The 19,836-nt window shown below is 40.2% G+C and overlaps 1 protein-coding gene across 4 annotated transcripts in view; it reads right to left on the bottom strand.

Annotated features, from left to right (window-relative positions):
* Positions 1-2,250: 2,250 nt before the first annotated feature.
* The window catches only part of LOC135550136 (probable ATP-dependent RNA helicase ddx6), a 59,708-nt gene continuing 42,122 nt past the window's right edge, over positions 2,251-19,836 (bottom strand). For 3 of the 4 annotated variants that reach the window (XM_064980653.1, XM_064980651.1, XM_064980654.1), the window contains exon 14: positions 13,773-17,984. The gene's annotated coding sequence lies outside the window, so the exon portion shown is untranslated. Of the gene's footprint in view, positions 10,713-13,772; positions 17,985-19,836 lie in introns of those variants that run through there. The other variant, XM_064980652.1, reaches the window with a different exon arrangement.

Here is a 19,836-nt window from a genome sequence, read left to right on the forward strand (position 1 = left end):
GGCCCTTGCGCAATTGGCGGGGCCCTACACAATTTGGGTAGTGAGCGTATAGGGCCTCCCGGCTCTGGCTGCAGATATGGTTGTCCTTCTGGACGGTTCTCCACACTCCATAGAGGAACTTTGGAGCTCTGTCAGAGTGACCATCGGATTCTTGGTCACCTCCTTGACCAAGGCCCTTCTCCCGATTGCTCAGTTTAGCTTGGCGGCCAGCACTAGGAAGAGTCTTCTTCCATTTAAGAATGATGGAGGCCACAACGTTCTTAGGAACCTTCAATGCTGCAGAATTGTTTTGGTACCCTTCCACAGAGCTGTTCCTCGACACAATCCTGTCTCGGCGCTCTACGAACAATTCCTTCAACCTCATGGCTTGTGTTGTTTTTGCAGAACCTTATATACTGTAGACCGGTGTGTGCCTTTCAGGACACAGATAGTCTTCATCTAGGATGATCAACGGAAACAGGATGCACCTGAACTCAAATTCGAGACTCTTGGCAAAGGGTCTGAATATTTATGTAAATAAGTTTTTTTAATTTTCAAGAAATAAAAACTTTTCGCTTGTCATTATGGGGTATTGTGTGTAGATTGATGAGGAAACAAATTAATTTAATCAATTTTACAAGGTACTTTTTACAATTTACATGGTACTTGGTCAATTTACATGGAAATTCATCTGCAAACGTCAGTATACAAAAACAATATATTACATACAGTACAAAAAACTGAAAAGTTATTACACAAGTCACACATTTACATTTTAACATATTCAAAGTATGTACAACCTACTGTCCGGCCGTGTATTTGGTCTGAATATGTCTATTGTTAGGCATCTGGAATGAAACTTGCAGTTCTTATTTATTTATTTTCCAGAGAAAACTTGCTGGGCCAAATAAAACCACCCACGGTGGCCAAATTCGGCCAGTTGGATAAGCTTGATTTAGGGTGTATTCACTTAGAATCACCACATCCAGTAGGTGGCAGAAACACACCTCTTTGGGTTGTAGTCCACCATTAAAACCCCACCGAAGAACAAAAACCTAGCGAAAACAAAAGACTTACCTGTACGTGGATCTAGATAATCTTACTCCATGTAGCCAAGACTGCAAATGGAAGCCTAGTAATGCCAGTTGAACTTTAGCCTTCTAGTTCGGAATCACTATTCAAAAAGGTAACGCGTACTACACGTGGGGTACCACATTCACCATATGAATGGTGTGATTAAAAGGTGGAAATCATCACACCAAAGTGGGTGGCTATTTCACGCTGGGAAAATGTTCACATGACAGACTGCCCTGAGATATGTTGCAGCTGGACCCTATTCCACTCTGATATGATACCGTTGCACACACATGCTTGGTACCAGGCAGTATTAGCTAGCTAGCTACATTTGCTCAGACTCTTAGTACATTTAGCAAGCTAGCGAGCCAGCTGACTATTGATCATTAGCCTCTAAACAAAATTATTTTAGCAACAACTTGCTAACAAAAGACAAACTAGCAGAGTAGTTTGCGGACAGTAGATACACAAACGAAGTGTATAGCATGCTTGTGCAAAGCGGCATGTCACCAACTTTGTTGCATCAATCTGACCATGCAGTGAACTTCTGTTTGAAGAACTGCTCTCCTTGTGTAAAACGGGGCTTGGTGTGGTTAGCGGCATGCAGCAGCAGGAGAGGGAGAGACGACTCAAGTAGCAAATGGAGTAAACTATAAAAACTGACATTATACGTGGCAGAGTTGCATATCACATTTAGCAAAACAATGAAAGACGGTTATAAAGGGTAAAGTAAAAACTCAAACCGTTCCGTACAGCATTACCTGCGTATAGTGCAATAAAGAATACCGCCCAGCCCTACCATCTGGTAAAGTTCTCTGCTGAGTGGACTTATAACTTGCAGAAATTCTCAACCACTAACAAACATAAGTGTTGTGTAATATGTGCTGTGTTGACACAATCCTGTCAATATCTAATAGAAGCTTTACCTTTCACTTACACTAATAACCTGAGCAGTCACTAACTTTACATTGCTCTGGTTAAGAACATTTGCTGAATGTAAAAATGTAGGCCTACACAGCTGAAAGTGCAGACAGACTAAAGTATTTTTTCTAGCCATTCACTGTTAGTCTACACCTGTTGTTTATGAAGCATGTGACAAAATGTGATTGTGGTATTTTCACACACAGCTGTCAAATCCAAACACACAGCCTGGTATGTACACAAGCCTTCAAGACAGCAACAATGAAAAACACACACTTTGAATTCAAATTCACTTTTATTATGTTTTATAACCCCCTGCATTAATTCCAATGTCATCAAACTACAGTTTAGGACAGAGTGATAGAAGTATAAACATTTAAAATACGCTTCTTGTATTGCTTGTGATTCTAGGGAGACTGGGGGGGGGGTATTGTAAGTGAATCAATGATGCCACTGTACCCATTGACTTTATCATCAGGAGATCAACCGTACATGTTCCAATATCGTGGCTGACTACTCGTCTGATTTGTAAGACATCAGAGAACTACCTGGTCAAAGTGTCAGTGTTAAAACTGATTCTGTAATTCTCACTCCTGGGGCTGAACAGGTTTGAAAAGAACAAATGAGAAAGAAAAGGTTATAGCCACCAAGGTGTACATTCCCACATACAATAACTACAGAAAAAAACAGGACAACTGAATTCCAAAATGGCTTCTCCCCCTGAAAATGTCTACAGAAAATGTTTTACTCGTCATTCAAGGTGTTGTGAACATTTTCACCAAACAAGTAATTTTGCAGTTAAAAATGGGTAATTTAAGGGTGTGAATTTTAGCAAGCAAATTAGAATTTCAAGACCAGTCGTTCCTATCCAGGTTCCAGGAAGAGAATACAAATCATTCTCTCCAGCTTTCGCAGAATTCAGAGTCTCACAGTTTGAATGCAGTCTCGGCATGTAACATGAGTCAGCATTAGAAAAGCACAACACAGCTATACATCCAATTCAGAATTGGTGCAACTGGAGATACATTTGAGGCGTCACTGTCAATTAGCTGTATTGCAATTTGGGGATCAGGGATATTGTGGTTTCAGAATTCTCTACTAGTTTGTTTATTTTCTCCAAAACCAATGCTGCAATACCATCATTTGTTGCCTTAATTGCATTGTACCCAAAACCCCTTCTACCATTCCCCGCCATAGGCCTTATTGTCTAGTTCTTACTTGTGTTCTTAAAGAGTGAACATGATTACCCTTTCCAAACATCTTGAATTTAAACAATTGAACCCTCCCTCCCCCATTTGTACTCATTCACACGGTCACAACTTGACTCAATGGTCAAGAGCATACACAGGACTAGACGGTGACATACAAAGACATTTACCCACTGACAGACCAAATACTCGGTCTCAACACCTAACATTGCCCATTTTCTAGCCCCCTTTGTGCCAACTGATTGGAAAGAACATTAGGTTAGGGGAATCTGAAGCAAACTCTGCCTTGGGCAAGTTTGGGGTTTACACTATATAAGCGAGTGTTGACCTATTCTGTCAGAAAACAGGCCAGGAAAACAGAAATAAGGGTATTCAGACCTTGTATGTCACTCTCACAATAACTGACAAACAAGCAGACAGAAACACAGTTGCATACAGACATTCACATTCAGCCAATTGTACACCCACCCAAACAATCTTACAGCACAGTCATTCATATTCAGACACACATGCAATCACATCCACACCAACAAACAAACGTGACGGGACACTAACTTATTCTCAAACACACCAACCAACCTCGTCTCTCACACACCACCCTTCTCTCTACAACACACACGCACATATAAAACCCTTACTGACAGTCACTCACGCAAAGCACACAAAAACATACAATTATTATATTTTTGGTTTAGGTTCAATATAAATCCTGTAAGTCAGTATATAAAAAAAGGATATATTTAAACTCTACCAATGAAGCAAATTCATGTTTTTGTAAACGACTTGTGTGAACTATGAATCATTTACAAACTAATTTCCTCAAAATGATACCAACCACCTCGTAAAAAGATTGACCTAGCTAACCAGTATGACTGAGCTGGGGTAGCACTTCCCAGTAAAAAAAACATGATCGAAATATGATTCTTTCTTTGTAATTTGGGAGAAATTACAAATGTGTTGAGTTTCAGATCTGTTGCAAACCTTATTGGTTGGTCCACTGTCGTGCTGGAGTTCTTAAAGTGGAACTGGCAGCGTTTTAACTACTTTGCAGACATGAAACAAACATTCATATAAATAAAATAAAATATAAAATAAAACAAAATCCCTGTTTATGCTTCAAAACCAACTTTATAAGAGGTACTATTTGACTTAATTCCATGACTTACAATAAGGCATTATTGGTTGTTGAAAGAATAGATGAATGCAGTTCCATGCATGATTAATATAATTCCCCAATAAAAAAAAGATTCCTTTTAGGTTGTCAATCACAGCTGGCCTGGTACATTGCTGGCTGCCACAACCCACTCAGGATGCACCGTTTCAGTTTCAATGACTCAATATTTTGAACAAAAACGGACGACTGTAACTAAGAATGAGAATACAATAAAACTTGCAGGGGCAATGATCACAAGTCAGTAATTGACCTTTATTTAACGAGGTAAGTCAGTTAAGAACAAATTCTTATTTTCAATGACAGCCTAGGAACAGTGGGTTCAGTGGCAGAACGACAGAGGGAATTCAAATATTTTGTCAAGAGTTTTGCTTGCGCTTTAAAATGATTTGCTGTATGGGTTTTGCTTTTGATGTCTTATTTTTGTTTACAATTCTATACATTTTGCTTTCAGTTGTTGGTTATTTGACATGTCAGCTGATCCTTTTGTGGCAGGCTGAAATACAGCGGAAATGTTTTTGGGGGGATTCAGTTCATTTGCATGGCAAACAGGGACTTAGCAATTAATTGCAATTCATCTGATCACTCTTCATAACATTCTGGAGTATATGCAAATTGCCATCATAGAAACTGAGGCAGCAGACTTTGTGAAAATTTATATTTGTGTCATTCAACTTTTGTCCACGATTGTGTATTTCTATATTTATAAAAAAAAAAATTGTGGGACACACTGTATATTGTAAAATTAGACTGTGTGACACCACACATTTAATATCCAACTTTTTACCTAAATTATTCATATGTTAGTATTAAACTTTTTTACTTTCTCAAAAACATAAGATTTGTCTGTAAATCAAATGAGACATGATTTGGTTAAAACACTGAAGATGTTGGTGAAGAACCATTTAAGTCTACTGGCAGTACGCAATGAAAAGTTGACAGGCGGGTATTGTTTTTTTCACTGAAAGGCTAGCCAACGCTTGGCCACTTTCCCACTCTAAACTGCTATAGAATTTTGACAAATGCCTTACTATATACGTCATTCCCAAACATTCTATGAATTTATGAAAATGTCCATATCTAAGTGCTCGATCGTCCGAAAATATTAAATATTCTTCCTGGGGGTGTATATGAACAGATTAATAAGGTTTCATGTTGCTGAAAATCTCAGTTCCAATTTAAGTACCAGAGTAAAGAAAATATTCAAGATGCCTCAGCGCCTCATATTGAAGACAATGTGGCTCGCAAACCCACACAAACCTAGTGCCCCAAAGCACTGCCCCCTCCCGGGTCAGCAAACATTTCCAAAAATAATTTAAAAGCAAAAAAAATAATGCATCTGCTTTTATCCGCACCGAACATTTTTGCGGGACAAAGAAAATATCACAGCTGCCAGTTTGAAGATGCTACAATTCGCTTTCATATATAATTCTGATGTGAGCAAACCCACGCCACATGAGATTAGTCCCTCAGCCTTGCACAATAACAAAACTGTCTGAAATGTAATAAAATAAAATAAAAAAACACCAGGGTCCTCCCACCTAATGAATAGCAGAGATAACAAATGAGAGGTCTGCCAAGTTCTCAGCTCATATGTATCAGAGCCAGAGTGAGGAACAGCACACTCAAGAGCTCTGAAGATTTTTAAATAAAAGCATGGTGTGTTACCTCGTTTTTAGTCAAAATACATTTTGGGCTTGGCATGCACCATTGGGCTGCACAGTAAATACCAACAATTAATACATTTAAACTTTAAAATTGCCATTATGGAGATGAAAAAGAAACACACTTAGGAGATCGATTCTAATTAGACTCTTACCCTAAAGACATACCCACAAAACTAGGCCAGTCTTACCAACATGAAACGTCTACCTAAAAAAACAAAAAAGATGACTTAAGGGACCCTTGAGAAAGAAAAAGCAGGTCTTAAAAATATGTTAAACCATGTTGTTTTGCACAAAGTAAACTGCAAGATTGCCTCTAGGGCAATTCAGGCAGAAGATCGAGTTTGTTTCATTTGATATTTATTTTTGTATTATTTTGTGTTTGCTTTTAAAGTGTAGTGTAATTGATATGTATACTGAAAATATGAAATGCAACATGTTAAGTGTTGGTCCCATGTTTCATGAGCTGAAATAAAGATCCCAGAAATGTTCCATACGCACAAAAAGCTTATTTGTCTTTTTTTTATACACAAATCTGTTTACATCCATTAGTGAGCATTTCTCCTTTGACAAAATAATCTAACCACCTGACAGGTGTGACATATCAAGAAGCTGATTAAATAGCATGATCATTACACACCTTGTGGTGGGGACAAAAGGCCACTAAAATGTGCAGATGTGTCACAACGCCACAGCTGTCAATTTGAGGGAGCGCGCAATTGGCATGCTGACTGCAGGAATGTCCAACAGAGAATTCAATGTTAATTTCACTACCATAATTTGCCTCAAATGTAGTTTTAGAGAATTTGCCAGTACGTCCAACCGCAGACCACGTGTATGGCGTCGTGTGAGCGAGCAGTTTGCTGATGACAACGTTGTGAACAGAGTGCCCCATGGTGGTGGGGGTTATGGTATGCGCATGCATAAGCTATAGACAACGAACACATTTGCATTTTATCATTTTATCAAAGATAACGTTACTAGATCCTGAGGCCCATTGTCGTGCCACTCATCCACAACCGCCAACTCATGTTTCAGCATTATAATGCACAGCCCCATGTCACAAGAATCTGTACACAATTCTTTGAAGCTGAAAATGTCCCAATTCTTCCATGGACTGCATACTCACCAGACACCCGTTTAACATGTTTGGGATGCTCTGGATCAATGTGTATGACAGCGTGTTCCAGTTCCCGCCAATATCCAGCAATTTCACACAGCCATTGAAGAGGAGTGGGATAACATTCCACAGGCCACAATCAACAGCCTGATCAACTATGAAAAGGAGATGGGACTACCATTTGCCTCATGCAGCACGACAGACTGGTTTTCTGATCCATGACTCTACATTTTTTAAGGTATCTGTGACCAACAGATAAGTTTCTGTAGCCATAGATTAGGGCCTAATAAATGTATTTCAATTGACTGATTTCCTTACATGAACTAATGCAGAAAAATCTTTGAAATTGTTACGTTTATATTTTTGTTCAGTAGATATGTAGTGTTTACTGATGTGTGCATGCAGGGCTCATCTAGGAAAGAGACCATGGTTTCAGCATGACTCCTTGCTTAAATAAAAAGGTAAAAAATAAAAAAAACTCATCGTTATCGCCAACAATACCCTGTGCATCTTTCAGAAATTGGGTGCATACGACTGATCAGATTGTAAATTCCACCAGTTCTTTCCATAGCTGCAGACATGTGTCTATTCCATATAGTTCACTACTTTATGGGCCCTGGTCAAAAGAAGTGCACTTTATAGGGAATAGGCTGCCATTTGTACCTAGCGTCATAATAACAACATAATGGGGCTAGATCATGCACCCCCAAAGTATGAAAGCCCAGAAGATTGTTTTACTAGTCAAATGCAGCACAAGCTCAGTAACTGGACACTACTGTAACTTTCTTTTTCATGAACTGCTCCTGTACTGGTCTAAGATTGTTTATACATAGGGAAATTCTTGTCCTGTGCTATAGCAACCTAATTGTAGGCTACCATCCACAGTTTTTACAATGGGCCTAGTCTAGTTACCTATGCGGTCTTACATCGGATTTATATCTTATTTTCTCCACACAATTGATTACTATGACAGGAAAACAATCACATTGCATCAAAGTAAAAGCTGCACTTTTTTATTGCGATGTTTATATTAAAAGTACTCACATTCTAGATGTCAGTCAGAGATTGAGCCTTGGTTATTGAACAACATCTCGAACAGGAACAAGATTCCCTAGGAGTGCACACCGAACTTTCTACTTGCATAATGATCTCTGAATAAACCATTGTTTCAATCTAGCTTAAATTGTGATTTTATTCTGTTTGTGGTGTGAGAAAGACAGATGAAATGAGTGCATATGGGAGCGTAATCAAGGCACTTGAGTGACAAAAGGCATGTGAATGTAAGCGGGAATGGATGGCTGGTGTGAGTGAGCCATTACAAGAATCTACAGTGAATTCAGAAAGTATTCATACCCTTTGACTTTATCCACATCTTATGTTGCAGCCCAATTCTAAAATTGATTAAATCCCCCCATACATGCATGCATGCATACATACAGTTGAAGTCGGAAGTTTACTTACACCGTAGCCAATTATTTAAACTCAGTTTCACAATTCCTGACATTTTAATCCTAGTAAAAATAACCTGTCTTAGGTCAGTTAGGATCACCACTTTAAGAATGTGAAATGTCAGAATAATAGTAGAGAATTATTTTTTCAGCTTTTATTTCTTTCATCACATTCCCAGTGGGTCAAAAGTTAACATACACTAAATTAGTATTTGGTAGCATTGCCTTCAAATTGTTTAACTGGGGTCAAACGTTTCAGGTAGCCCTCCACAAGCTTCCCACAATAAGTTGGGTGAATTTTGGCCAATTCCTCCTGACAGAGCTGGTGTAACGAAGTCAGGTTTGTAGGCCTCCTTGCTCTCTCTCACACACACACACACACACACACACACACACACACACACACACACACCCCCCTTTTCAGTTCTGCCCACACATTTTCTACGGGATTGAGGTCAGGGCTTTGTGATGGCCACTCCAATACCTTGACTTTGTTCTCCTTAAGCCATTTTGACACCTTTGAATGTATGCTTGGGGACATTGTCCATTTGGAAGACCCATTTGCGACCAAACTTCCTGACTGATGTCTTGAGATTTTGCTTCAATATATCCACATAATTTTCCCTAATCATGTTGCCATCTATTTTGTGAATTGCACCAGTCCCTCCTGCAGCAAAGCACCCCCACAACATGATGCTGCCACCCCTGTGCTGGATGGTTCTCTTTGGCTTGTAAGCCTTCCCTAGAAACATATCTATTTTTGTTTCATCAGACCAGAAGACATTTCTCCAAAAAGTATGATCTTTGTCCCCATGTCCCCATGTGCAGTTGCAAACTTTTTTTACGGCGGTTCTGGAGCAGTGGCTTCTTCCTTGCTGAGCGGCCTTTCAGGTTAGTTCGATATAGGACTTGTTTTACTGTGGATATAGATACTTTGGTACCCGTTTCCACCTGCATCTTCACAAGGTCCTTTGCTGCTGTTCTGGGATTGATTTGCACTTTTCGCACCAAAGTACATTCATCTCTAGGAGACAGAATGTGTCTCCTTCCTGAGCGGTATGATGGCTTTGTCCCATGGTCCCATGGTGTTTATACTTGCAAACTACTGTTTGTTCAGATGAACGTGGTACCTTCAAGCGTTTGGAAATTGCTGCCAAGGATGAACCACACTTGTGGAGGTCCACAATTTTTTTCTGAGGTCTTGGCTGATTTCCTTTGATTTTCCCATGATGTCAAAAAAAGAGGCACTGAGTTTTAAGATAGGCGTTGAAATACATCCACAGGTACACCTCCAATTGACTCAAATGGCGTCAATTAGCCTATCAGAAGCTTCTAAAGCCATGCAATAATTTTCTGGAATTTTCCAAGCTGTCTAAAGGCACTGTCAACTTAATGTATGTAAACTTCTGACCCACTGAAATTGTGAGACCGTGAATTCTAAGTGAAATAATCTGTCTGTAAACAGTTGTTGGAAAAATTGTGTCATGCACAAATTAGATGTCCTAACCGACTTGCCAAAACTATAGTTTGTTAACAAGAAATGGGTGGAGTGGTTGAAAAACTAGTTTTAATGACTCCAACCTAAGTGTATGTAAACTTCTGACTTCAACTGTACACACACACACACACACACACACACACACACACACACACACACACACACACACACACACACACACACACACACACACACACACACACACACACACACACACACACACACACACAACCCGTAAAAACGACAAAACAAAAACAGGTTGACATTTTTGCAAATGTATTAAAAATAAACTGAAAGATCACATTAAAATAAGTATTCAGAGCATTTACACAGTACTTTGTTGAACACCTTTGGCAGCTATTACAGCCGATTCTTATTGGGTATGACGCTACAAGCTTGGCACACCTGTATTTGGGGAGTTTCTCCCATTCTTCTCTGCCGATCCTCTCAAGCACGGTCAGGTTGGATGGGGAGCGTCACTGCACAGCTACTTTCAGGTCTCGCCAGAGATCTTCGATCGGGTTCAAGTCCGGGCTCTGGCTGGGCCACTCAAGTCCATTGAGACTTGTTCCAAAGCCACTCCTGCGTGGTCTTTCCCACGATCCTGACTAGTCCCCCAGTTCCTGCCGCTGAAAAACATCCACACAGCACAATGCTGGCACCACCACCATGCTTTACCCTGGGGATGGTGCCAATGTTTCCTCCAGACGAAACACTTGGCATTTCAGGCCAAAGAGTTCAATATTGGTTTCATCAAACCAGAGAATCTTGTTTCTCATTGTCAAGAGTCCTTTAGGTGCCTTTTGACAAACTCCAAGTGTGCAGTCATGTGCATTTTACTGATGAGTGGCTTCTGTCTGGCTACTCTACCATAAATACCTGATTGGTGGAGTGTGGCAAAGATGGGAGAACCTTCCAGAAGGGCAACCATCTCCACAGAGGAACTCTGGAGCTCTGTCAGGTTCTTGGTCACGTCCCTGACCAAGGCCCTTCTCCCCCGATTGCTTAGTTTGGCCGGGCAGCCAGCTCTAGGAAGAGTCTTGGTGGTTGCACACATCTTTCATTTAAGAATGATGGAGGCCACAGGGGACAGCCAATGCTGCAGAATTCTTTGACAATCCTGTCTCGGAGCCCTACGGACAATTCCTTCGACCTCATGGCTTGGTTTTTGCCCTGAAATGCACTGTCAACTGTGGGACCTTATATAGACAGATGTGTGCCTTTCCAAATCATGTCCAATCAATTGAATTTACCACAGGTGGACTCCAATCAAGTTGTAGAAACATCAAGGATGCTCAATGGAAACAGGAAGCACCTGAGCTCAATTTCAAATATACTTCTGTATGTGCAAACATTATGGAGTACTGTGTGGATTCAGGAAAAAAATGTATTTAATCCATTTCAGAATGAGGCTTTAACGTAACAATGTGGAAAAAGTCAAGGGGTCTGAATACTTTCCGAAGGCACCGTATCTTGGGAGAAAGACAAGTTTAAATGTTTGAATGGGGCCATGTGTCCCTGCCAACTGCTTCAGTCCAGCGCACAAAGGGGGAAAGAAAAAGGAATCTCATTGAAAGGCATTTATTTAACCTCTCTAGGGTAGGGGGCAGCATTCGGAATTTTGGATGAAAAGCATGACGAAATTAAAATGGCCTGCTACTCGGGCCCAGAAGATATGATATGCATATAACTGGTAGATTTGGATAGAAAACACTAAAGTTTGCAAAATTGTTAAAATAGTGTCTTTGAGTATAACAGAACTGATTTAGCAGGCAAAAACCTGAGAAAAATAGTAGTTTTTTTGTTTTGTTTTTTAGATTTCTATTCAATTCCATTACAGTATCCATTGACTTAGGACTCCATTTTCAGTTTCTATGCCTTCCACTAGATGTCAACAGTCTTTAGAAATCGTTTCAGGCTTGTATTCTTATAAATGAGGGAGTAAGACCAGTCTGAACGAGTGGACCTTAACGTGATGCAGAGTTTTTTCAGGCGCATGTGCATTTCTTGTTTACCTTTTATATTGGTGACGTTATTGTCCGGTGGAAATATTATAGATCATTTAGGCTAAAAAACAACCTGAGGGTTGAATATAAACATCGTTTGACATGTTTCTATGAACTTTACGGATACAATTTTGATTTTTTGTCTGATTGTTTTGACTGAGTTTGAGCCTGTGGATTACTGAAGAAAACCTCCGTTTTGTTAGCGCGTTTTTGATATAAAGAGACTTCATTGAACAAAAGGAACATTTGAGTAAATTAATGTCTTCTGATTACCACCAAGAACATCAAAGGTAAGGGATTAATTTGATCTCTTTCTGCGTTTTGTAACACTTCTGCTTGGCTGGTTACTGTTTGTAATAATTTGTCAACTGGGCTATGTTCTGGGCTAGGTATGTTCTGGGCTAGGTATGCTTTTGCCGAAAAGCATTTTATAAATATGACTCTGGTTTGTTTAACAAGAAGTTAATCTTTAAACCTATGTAAAATATGTTTTGTTTTCTGAATTTTTATAATGAGCATTTCTGTAATTGAATTTGGCGCTCTGCAACCTCACTGGATGTTGGCCAGATGGGACGCTAGCGTCCCACATACCCTAGAGGTTACGTGTTAAATTGCCAAAAAAAAATAGTCATATAAATCCTGACTTCCGATCTATAACTGAGTTGATGTCTAATGTATGTGTGTGTGAGCCACCATGTGGGGGGGAAAGAAAAAGATTCACCACTTATTTCAAGCTATGAAGCAAAGGTGGTGAAATACCAGTAATTCAATGCACGAAAGGTGTTGTGTGCCACTAAAAACATACGTTTGGTGGGTTTGTATCTAGTGAGAGTGGGAACATTACCACAGGCGTTTACGTCTGAGTAATTTATATAAGACAAAAAAATAGGAGCTGTGTCTAGTGACATGCATGTCATGTAAACCTAGCTAGCTTGAGGCAAGGCAGAAGCAGTGTTACTTTTAAAATCAGCAGAATTCAGAAATATTGCTGAGAAAACGACATCACTGTGTGTAATTCAAAGACCTGAGCCAGCTGGTTGTCATCGATAACAGATCAGGTTTGAATAACCTAAACATGTTTTACGGTTTGGACAGACTGGGCCGCTGAAAGTGTATGTGAGTCAAGCTGCTGAACTAGCTAGCTGTTGATCATTTAGAAAATTACAACTTTCAAGCAACCCAAAGCCATCGGCTATGTAGCTAATTTCTAATACAGGCATTTGTTTGATTACCCAGCTAAGGAAGCTAGCTAGCTATAAACGCTGCCTGCATAAAATGTTTTGGTTTTTAAATTTATTTTTAATCTATAATGCAAGCAAGATGTCCAGTTTCCAATCTGCCTGCCTGTCCACTGCACGCAACCAGCTAGATATTTCTAGTACAGATGAGACATTATTTAAGTCGAAGTTGGATGTTAGTAGTGCTGTAGCAAAGGATCTATTATCCAACAGTTTGTGAATACATTTAATCTTAAAAACATATAATCTTAATATCAAACAAAAACACATGTAAATGAATGGGCTAGCCAACATGCGTGATCCTCCGCTCTCCACATGGCTTCCACGACCCTGATCCAAGCATTAAACCCTACAACTCATCCAGGTCTGCAACCTTCCCAAGTTCTCTCACGGAGCTGTGAAGCTCGCATCCGCTACAAGACCATGAAGCTGTGCACCGCAGTGATGCTTTCTTTACCCTTTGTGGTTGTTAAGGTTACCCCTTGGAATACAATTTCTGCATCCTTGCGGAAATCTAATTAACAATACAAAAATCCCCATCAAAAGCAGTCTGTTTAAGCATCCGCCGATATCACACTTCGGCATCTGAGGTGCAAGGTGGCAGAGTAAGAGCGGTGTTTGACAGACCATTACACATCCCGTAAAACCAGTCTTCTCACAAAAACATTGGTTTTGGATGCACACTAATGTCTCCTCTGTGGAAAGCTGAGACTCTCACGATGGTGTTCAGTTTTAGGATGCCCACAAGCCTCACGACTCGTCTGAAGATCCCCGGTATCAGTAAATATATATTTTTTTAAAGGAATGGAAGTATATGGAGATACTGAGGTTTAGTGCCTAAAATAAGAGAATAAGTACATGTAATAAAAAAACTAAAACATTCCCTGATCTTTATTACATCTCTTAGATAAAGGATTGAAACTTCTGAACAAACTTCCTTTACATTTTTGTGGGGACTATGTTATTCACTGCCTTTCTTGGACCATCTTAAAACAATTAAATATGTAGCTTAGAACCCACCCCTTTAGGGTTCGGTGCTATCCAGATTTTCATACCTTTTTTGTACCATACTGGGGTATACTGTATTACCGGAAGTGCACACAAGGGGCACTATTTGAAAAATACAATAGATTTTTTTGAGTCGCACAAAACAATTTAGGCAACAAGGATCTTGAATGCATCTAAAATAAGTTTTGGTTTACTTAGAAAATTTTGACGTGAACTAGCAACTTGACAGACTGATTTCGTTTGGACAAAAAAATGTAAGTTGCTCAGCAACCAGATACAAAAAAACTAGCAAAAAGAGAAACATCCCCTTTTCAGGACACTGTCTTCCAAAGATATTTAGATTTTTTACGAATTAACTTCACAGACCTTCATTGTAAAGGGTTTGAACACTGTTTCCCATGCTTGGTCAATGAACCATAAACAATTAATGAACAGGGACCTGTGGAACGGTCGTTAAGACACGAACTGCTTGCAGACGGTAGGCAATTAACCTGTTTTGGAGGCTGGTTATTGTTCGGAATTTCGGATGACTGACGTGCCCAAAGTAAACTGCCTGTTACTCAGGTCCAGAAGCTAGGATATGCATATACTTGGCAGCATTGTATAGAAAACACTGAAGTTTCTAAAACTGTTAAAATAATGTCTGTGAGTATAACAGAACTGATATCGCAGGCAAAAACCTGAGGAAAATCCATCCGAAATATATATATTGTTTTGAGGTCACAGGTTATTTCATATGGTTGCCTATGGGATATACAAATAGATAGGACTCCGATTGCAGTTCCTATGGCTTCCACTAGATGTCAGTCTTTAGAAAGGGTTTCAGGGTTGTTTTGTGAAAAAAATTGTAGTTTGAAGAACTCCAAGTACTCTCTCATTAGAAAAGTGGTCTTGTTGGCATGTGAATGAGGTGTGCGCACTTTGTTATTCATCTTCCCTATTCAACATACTACACTCAATCTTAAATATTATAGTTTTAGATATTAGAGTACCTGAGGACTAATTAGAAACATTGTTTGACTTGTTTAGACGAACTTTACTGGTAACTTTTTGGATTTGTTTGTATGCATGTTGAAAGAGTGGATTACTGAGATCATTGGTGCCAACTAAACTGACTTTTCTGGATATAAAGAAGGACTTTATCGAACAAAATTACCATTCATTGTGTAGCTGGGACCCTTGGGATTGCAAACAGAGGAAGATCTTCAAAGGTAAGTGATTAATTGAATCGCTATTTGTGATTTTGTGATGCATGTGCTGGTTGAAAAAGTATTTTGGTGTGGGGCGCTGTCCTCAGATAGATCGCATGGTATGCTTTTGCCGTAAAGCCTTTGAAATCTGACAACGCGGTTGGATTAACAAGAAGTTAAGCTTTTAAATTATGTATTTTCATGAATGTTTAATATTACAATTTTTGTATTTTGAACATCTGCAATTTCACCGGCTGTTGTCGTAGGTAGCGGGTTTTAAGGTCACAGTTATGAAAACTTAGGACACTAAAGAGGCCTTTCTACTGACTCTGAAAAACACCAAAAGAAAGATGCCCAGGGTCCCTGCTCATCTGCGTGAACGTGCCTTAGGCATGCTGCAAGGAGGCATGAGGACTGCAAATGTGGGCAATAAATTGGCATGTCTGTACAGTGAGACACCTAAGACAACGCTACAGGGAGACAGGACGGACAGCTGATCGTCCTGGCAGTGGCAGACCATGTGCAACACCTGCATAGGTTCGGTACATCCGAACATCACACCTGCGGGACAGGTACAGGATTGCAACAACTGCCCGTGTTACACCGAACGCACAATCCCTCCATCAGTGCTCAGACTGTGCACAATAGGCTGGGATTGTAGGGCTGTTGTAAGGCAGGTCCTCACCAGACATCACTGGCAAAAATGTCACCTATAGGCACAAACCCACAGTCGCTGAACCAGACAGGACTGGCAAAAAGTGCTCTTCACTGATGAGTCACAGTTTTGTCTCACCAGGGGTGATGGTCAGATTTGCATATATCGAAGGAATGAGCGTTACACCGAGACCTGTACTCTGGAGTGGGATCGATTTGGAGGTGGAGGGTCCGTCATGGTCTGGGGTGGTGAGTCACAGCATCATCGGACTGAGCTTGTTGTCATAGCAGGCAATCTCAATGCTCTGCGTTACAGGGAAGACATCCACATCCCTCATTTGGTACCCTTCCTGCAGGCTCATCCTGACATGACCCTCCAGCATGACAATGCCACCAGCCATACTGCTTGTTCTGTGTGTGATTTCCTGCAAGGAAGGAATGTCGGTGTTCTGCTATGGCCAGCGAAGAGCCCGGATCTCAACTCCATCGAGCACGTCTGGGACCTGTGGATCGAGGGTGGACCTGTGGATTGAGGGCTAGGGCCATTCCCCCCAGAAATGTCCGGGACTTCGCAGGTGCCTTGGTGGAAGAGTGGGGTAACATCTCACAGCAAGAACGGGCAAATCTGGTGCAGTCCATGAGGAGGAGATGCACTGTAGTACTTAATGCAGCTGGTGGCCACACCAGATAGTGACTGTTACTTTTGATTTTGACCTCCCTTTTGTTCAGGGACACATTATTCCATTTCTGTTAGTCACATGTCTGTGGAACTTGTTCAGTTTATGTCTCAGTTGTGTAAATATTTGTATGAACATAAGATTCAACAAGTTTACTGAAAATAAACGCATTTGATAGTGAGAGGATGTTAATTTTTTTGCTGAGTTTATGTTCTGTGGAGGAGAAGAAAAAAAAAGTTGAGTTCCAATATTAGGATAACCTTTGTGATTGGAGGAGAGAGGTGGGGGTTATCGAATTAGGAACAACTCCCATGTTCTCCTCGAGCTCATTAATGATAGAATGTTCATATTTGAAGATGGCAGAAAAGCCCGTCTTTGGCAATGACAAGGAGTGGCAAGGAGTGGAATGTTAGCTAAAAAGACTGGCACCCAGGTTAGAATGTCTGCTGTAACCAAGAAGCTTGATCTTGACATCTAGCCACTTAGGTACCTAGCAAGTTAGCAAACCAAATGCAAAGCTGGAGACCGGAGGTGGATCTAAATTATAATGACATCATAGATTTCGTATAGTTATAAGCACACAACCCTGCAGCCCCCAGGTGCCCCCAATCCCCCCCAAAAACATAGTTTCAACAGTTTTGAAAATCAGTCAGTATTTCGAAATACCCCAGTGTACAGTATATCGCCCAAACCTACTAGCCATAAAAGTGGATGATGTATTCAGCAGGAAACAATACAACTTGGATCAATATTTTGCATGGTTCTTACGTTTCTTTTTAAGGTAATGTTCCTCAACTATCTCGAGTTTTTCAGCTGATTATTACCTTGCAATACCAGGATACAATCCAAAAAACATAAGCCTGTGTCTTAAGCCAAAAAAGGACTGATAACTCAGTGTGCATTTGGCAAGTTACCTTTGGTGCAAAACAACATGGTTAAGACTATTTTAGCCAAAAAATGCAGGCATCTCTTAAATTAAATAAAAGGGGAACAAGAACAGGACATACAAATCAGCAAAAACAAATACATCCATGTGCCAGGTTCTGAAGATTGAGAAAAGATAAGTTGAAGAGGTGCCTGAGCTGCAAGAGCTGAATGTTGTGCAAAAGCCGGGTACATCATGTTGTCCTGGATGGAAGATAAGGTGGCAAGGATTAAAAATATATGTCTCTCTCTCTCTCCCACACACACGCCCAATTCAATATATCCCGTATCCCTTTTATAGCCACAGTTATTTGATAGACATAAGGAAGATGGTAATCGAGTCAGCTTGCCATCTGAGGAATTTACCATATTCCTTACACCCATCTGACCATTTCAGATCCAAGTTAGGGGTGACCTAAAATATTAGCCATTTTCACTGGCATGTCAGACGTACAGTGCATTCAGAAAGTATTCAGACTCCTTTACTTTTTCCAAATATTGTTACGTTATTCTTATTTTCTAAAAATGGATTAAATAAAACATCCTCAATCCACACACACACACACACACACACACTGACAAAGCAAAAACAGATGACATTTTTGCAAAAAAAATTTAAAAATAAAATCTTATTTACACGAGTATTCAGACAATTTTGCTATGAGACACAAAATTGAGCTCAGATGATCAATGGAACAGGATGCATCTCATCCTTGAGATATGAAATAATCATCTCAAGGATAATATAATAATATAAGGATAATATGAAATAACACTTAATAACAAAACTAAGTGTTAAATCAAAATACATTTTATTTGAGACTCAAAGTAGTCACCCTTTGTCTTGATGACAGCTTTGCATTCTCTCAACCAACTTCATGAGGTAGTCACCTGGAATGCATTTCAATTAACAGGTGTGCCTTATTAAGTTAAATAGTGGAATTTATTTCATACTTAATGTGTTTGAGCAAGTCAATTGTGTTGTGACAAGGTAGGGTTGGTGTACAGAAGACAGCCCTATTTAGTAAGACCAAAGTCCTTACTTTGGCAAGAACAGCTCAAATGAGCAAAGAGAAATGACAGTCCAACATAACGTTAAGACATGAAGGTCAGTCAATACAGAACATGCAAAGAACTTTGATAGTGCAGTTGCAAAAACCATCAAGCGCTATGATGGAACTGGCTCATGAGGACCGCCACAGGAAAGGAACTGCCAGAGTTACCTCCGAAAACAATAGTAGGCTTGATTTCCAACAATTACAAGACAGCCTACAGGAAGGAAGTGAGGGCCCTAGGAGTGTGGTGCCAGAAAAATAACCTCTCACTCAACATCAACAAAAGAAGCTGATTGTGGACTTCAGGAAACAGCAGAGGGAGCACCCTCCTATCCACATTGACAGGAGCGCAGTGGATAAGGTGGAAAGCTTCTACTTTCCGGTGTATACATCACCGACAAACTGAAATGCTCCACCCACACAGACAGCACGGTGAAGAAGGCGCAACAGCTCCTCTTCAACCTCAGGAGGCTTGAAATTTGGCTTGACACCTAAAACCCTCAAACTTTTACTGATGCACAATTGAGAGCATCCTGTCGGGCTGTATCACCAACGCTTCACTGGGGCAAACTACCTGCCCTCCAGGACACCTAAAGCCCCCGATGTCACAGGAAAGCCAAAAAGATTATCAAGGACAACAACCACCCGAGCCACTGCCTGTTCACCCCGCTATCATCTAGAAGGAAAAGTCAGTACAAGTGCATCAAATCTGGGTCATAGAGACTGAAAAACAGCATTTATCTCAAGGCCATCAGACTTTTAAACAGCCATCACCAGTCCAGAGGAGCTGCTGCCCCATACACAGACTTGAAATCACTGGCCACTTTAATAGTAGAACACTAATAAGTTTTACATATTTTGTATTACTCATTTCATGTATATACTGTATTCTATTCTGCTGTATCTTAGTCTATGCTGCTCTGACACTGCTCATCTAAAGGTTTCTTAATTCCATTCCTTTAGATTTGTGTGTTTTGTTAGATATTACTGTACTGTTGGAG

The sequence above is a fragment of the Oncorhynchus masou genome, chromosome 12 (genome assembly GCF_036934945.1).
Source record: "Oncorhynchus masou masou isolate Uvic2021 chromosome 12, UVic_Omas_1.1, whole genome shotgun sequence".
Taxonomy (NCBI): domain Eukaryota; kingdom Metazoa; phylum Chordata; class Actinopteri; order Salmoniformes; family Salmonidae; genus Oncorhynchus; species Oncorhynchus masou.